General features: G+C 43.0%; 1 non-coding gene across 1 annotated transcript; it reads left to right on the plus strand.

The window, feature by feature from the left end:
• The first annotated feature begins 2,989 nt into the window (after positions 1 to 2,989).
• Positions 2,990 to 4,892, plus strand: LOC125076568. Its single transcript, XR_007120517.1, has one exon. It is a non-coding gene; the product is annotated as a small subunit ribosomal RNA (ribosomal RNA).
• Positions 4,893 to 5,000: the final 108 nt, after the last annotated feature.

The following is a 5,000-nucleotide window of genomic DNA, read 5'->3' on the forward strand; positions in this document are numbered from 1 at the left end:
ACGTGAGCTGGGTTTAGACCGTCGTGAGACAGGTTAGTTTTACCCTACTGATGGCTCGTCGTTGCGATAGTAATACTGCTCAGTACGAGAGGAACCGCAGTTTCGGACATTTGGTTCATGCACTCGGCCGAGCGGCCGGTGGTGCGAAGCTACCATCCGCGGGATTATGCCTGAACGCCTCTAAGGCCGAAGCCAGCCTAGCCGAATCCGGCAAGGATATGCTCACTGTGGAGCCCCGAGAGTCGGGAGGCTCTAAACGATGTGACTTTACTAGTCGCGCTTTATTCGTAAGGTGCGACGTCGAAGCCCATTTGGAACGCGGCGATCGATGCGAGCGGTCTTAACACGTGCATCACGGCGCCGAAGTTTCGAATATACCTCAGTTCGATGTCGGGGCTCGGAATAGTCTGTAGACGACTTACGTTCCTGGCGGGGTGTTGTGCTCGGTAGAGCAGCGTCGTGCTGCGATCTGTTGAGACTCAGCCCTACGCCAGGTGATTCGTCCGAGGACGTATCAGAGATAAAAAACGACACAACAACAACAACACGCACGCATATATGTACGTATCTCTATCGAGAGAGATAGAGCGCGCGCGCGCACGACTCTCTCTCCTCTCTCGTGACACAAATCTTGTAATATAATATTTGTGTATTTTATTTATTATAATAATACACAGATATATAATTACGAGAAGATTTGTATTTTTCTACGAGAGGAGGAGGAGGAGTGTTAGTGAGTTAGCGTTCGACAAGAGATAGTCATGTATGTTTGTTGGTTGGTTGTATATATATATATATATATATATAGATCAGAAATCTATTCTATAATATTACACGAATATTATATTTTTATGATTTTTCGATAAATATATATAACTCGAACTCGTAGAGTTCGAGGAGGAGGACGCGGATGAGATGATCTTCTCGATAGACTTCACTTCTTCAATACACGAACGTTCCACGTTTTCGTCGAACACTCTGAAATCGTTAGAGTCCCGTTCGTTGCGATTAGTTCGTGTATCGATGGTGTCTGTGCGTGCTGTGTCTCTCGCGTGTTCGTAATTCGCGTCATTTTCATTATTATATTATTACGTAAGTCTTCTTATACGTTTAATATCAATAATTAACATATATAATTTTCGATACATTAACATTAACATTAACATTAACATTAACATTAACATTATATGAGCTCTATCTCGACTCTCCTTTCGATACACGAACGTTCGACGTTTTCATCGAGCACTTCGTTCGAGAAAACGTTCGTAGAGTAGGAGTAGAGCTCGTTGCGTTCGTTAGATTATTTTTTAATTTTTTTATAGAGATTCAATACATTTATGTCAGGATATTTTTTTAAAGATAATTTCTATTTATTTATTACTTCATTATACATATTTTAAGGTATCAAGACTGATATGAAACTTAAAAATTATATTATTAACATTATTTACGCATTCGTAAATCGCGTCATGTTCTTTATTATTATTATTATTATTATATTTATTCGTCATCGTCATAATTATTATTTTAATTATAAAATATAATAATTTTAATTATAAATTTTTTTTTTTCGATAAACGAATACCGGTGAAATTTAAATAAACGAAGATACAACTTTCTTTGTTGTTGTTGTTGTTGTTTTTTTTTTTTTTCTTTTTTTTTTTATTGTTGTTGTTGTTGTTGTTGTTGTTGTTGTTGTCGTTGTTGTTGCATTGACGTTGCATAATATCATATAATCATATACTATCTATAAAAATATAGAACAAAATAATCGAAGTTTTGGAGATTTTGGAGGGTTTGGGGTGTCAGTTGGGGGGGAGGGGGTTGGGGAGGGGGGGGGGGGTGCGTGTTCTGGGGTTCGTCGTCTTATGATATCAGATCGAATATGAGAAACATAATAAAATAATAATAATAATAAAAAAAAAAATACATTCCGTTCGAACGAGCCGAATGTCATACTCATCGTCAGGCATATATATGGAGTAGTGACGGTTCGAACGTCGAACATTCAAAAATTGATGTTAGACGCGAAGTGACCGGATCAGTACTCTTGTATAACGAAAAAAATGTTATTATCGTTTTCATTTGTCGTCTTTGTTGCGTGTCTTCTGGCGTGTCTCTCGATTCGTCGTATCGCGTTATATTATACTTTACGTAGTGTAACAACCAAGTATGTACGTACGATTCGTCTCGACCGCTGGGGATATTCACTGACACACGTGAAAATGATAAAAAGATTCTTTTTCGTTCTGTAAAACTGTGCCGACCGACGGACGCACGTAGATCTCTCTGCCTCATGCGCTCTTCCTCTTATCGTCGTCGTCGTCGCTCTCGCTACAATCTATCCTCATGGAATAAATGTTGATTCATTGTAGTCGATCTGCGACGTCGCGACGATATGAGAAAACGTTAGAGACGGAGTTCTTAAAAGATTCAGTGTATTCGTATAGTGTGTATAATTTTTATATTATATATGAACGGTCGTTTCTAAAATTCTTTTTGTTAATTTTTACATTTATCATGTACAAAAAATACACAACCCGAGTATCGGTACGATCACTCAAACACCGGGCGTCGATCCCAATGTTTTACGATAATAATCGTTGAACAATACATACGTACACGTCGTGTGCGAAGTGTTATTTTGAAAAAAAAACTCGATCTCGTTTAGAACGTTCGAATTCGTGACCGTTATGTGTCATTATGTGAAGACGCCTCCGCCGCCGCCGCCGCCGCCGCCGCTGTCGTCGCGTTATATATTATAGCGCACGCACGCGCGCGCGCGTGCTTAAAGCGCGTTTGTGTCTCATATAAATTTTTATAAGAGTCAACCGTTAAAATCTATCGCGTCTAACGCGATCGACGATACGGTGAGACGCTCGTTTCATACTGTGCGTATATTGTACATGCATGCATAAGTTTGTGTGTATTTTATATGCGAATATGAAACGAGAAGAGTAATTGACGACTTCAACAAGTCTCGGTTAGCTCCCTGGTTGATCCTGCCAGTAGTTATATGCTTGTCTCAAAGATTAAGCCATGCATGTCTCAGTGCAAGCCGTATTAAGGCGATACCGCGAATGGCTCAATATATCAGTTTTGGTTCCTTAGATCTTACTCAGTTACTTGGATAACTGTGGTAATTCTAGAGCTAATACATGCAATCAGAACTCTGACCAGTGATGGGATGAGTGCTTTTATTAGATCAAAACCAATCGACGGAGGGCGTCTCGTCCGAAGTCGTTAATTTTGATGAATCTGGATAACTTTTGCCGATCGCATGGTCCAGTACCGGCGACGCATCTTTCAAATGTCTGCCTTATCAACTTTCGATGGTAGTTTCTGCGACTACCATGGTTGTCACGGGTAACGGGGAATCAGGGTTCGATTCCGGAGAGGGAGCCTGAGAAACGGCTACCACATCCAAGGAAGGCAGCAGGCGCGCAAATTACCCACTCCCGGCACGGGGAGGTAGTGACGAAAAATAACGATACGGGACTCTTTCGAGGCCTCGTAATCGGAATGAGTACACTTTAAATATTTTAACGAGGAACAATTGGAGGGCAAGTCTGGTGCCAGCAGCCGCGGTAATTCCAGCTCCAATAGCGTATACTAAAATTGTTGCGGTTAAAAAGCTCGTAGTTGCATTTGTGCGCCGCGCTGTCGGTGCACCGCATCCGCGGTGATACTGACACGTCTGCGGAGCATATCGTCGGTGAGCCGGCGGTAAAACGCCGGTTCAATATCAAAATCCTATCGCGGTGCTCTTCAGTGAGTGTCGAGATGGGCCGACAATTTTACTTTGAACAAATTAGAGTGCTCAAAGCGGGCTCAAAATGCCGCTTGAATATTTCGTGCATGGAATAATAGAATATGATCTCGGTTCTATTTTGTTGGTTTTCAGAACTCCGAGGTAATGATTAATAGGGATAACTGGGGGCATTCGTATTGCGACGTTAGAGGTGAAATTCTTGGATCGTCGCAAGACGAACATCAGCGAAAGCATTTGCCAAAGGTGTTTTCATCAATCAAGAACGAAAGTTAGAGGTTCGAAGGCGATTAGATACCGCCCTAGTTCTAACCGTAAATATGTCATCTAGCGATCCGCCGACGTTACTACAATGGCTCGGCGGGCAGCTTCCGGGAAACCAAAGATTTTGGACTCCGGGGGGAGTATGGTTGCAAAGCTGAAACTTAAAGGAATTGACGGAAGGGCACCACCAGGAGTGGAGCCTGCGGCTTAATTTGACTCAACACGGGAAATCTCACCAGGCCCGGACACCGGAAGGATTGACAGATTAATAGCTCTTTCTTGATTCGGTGGGTGGTGGTGCATGGCCGTTCTTAGTTGGTGGAGCGATTTGTCTGGTTAATTCCGGTAACGAACGAGACTCTAGCCTGCTAAATAGGCGTCGTCATTTAGGTGTGCTCGATTTCGGTCGAGCAACTCACTGGCGGCGTATTAAAATTCTTCTTAGAGGGACCGGCGGCTTCGAGCCGCACGAGATTGAGCAATAACAGGTCTGTGATGCCCTTAGATGTCCTGGGCCGCACGCGCGCTACACTGAAGGAATCAGCATGTTCTCCCTGGCCTAGAGGCCCGGGCAACCCGTTGAAACTCCTTCGTGCTGGGGATTGGGGTTTGCAATTATCCCCCATAAACGAGGAATTCCTAGTAAGCGCGAGTCATAAGCTCGCGTTGATTACGTCCCTGCCCTTTGTACACACCGCCCGTCGCTACTACCGATTGAATGATTTAGTGAGGTCTTCGGACCGACACGCGGTGGCTTCACGGCCGTCGGCGTTGCTGGGAAGTTGACCAAACTTGATCATTTAGAGGAAGTAAAAGTCGTAACAAGGTTTCCGTAGGGGAACCTGCGGAAGGATCATTAACGTAAATTATCAATCTCGAAAGAGTGCGATAATGAACGATAATAAAATTCTAAAACACAAATATCGACGTTCGGAATGTGTCGTTTCGATGCGAGGACGCGATTCTC

Source organism: Vanessa atalanta, unplaced genomic scaffold (genome assembly GCF_905147765.1).
Source record: "Vanessa atalanta unplaced genomic scaffold, ilVanAtal1.2, whole genome shotgun sequence".
Lineage (NCBI taxonomy): Eukaryota > Metazoa > Arthropoda > Insecta > Lepidoptera > Nymphalidae > Vanessa > Vanessa atalanta.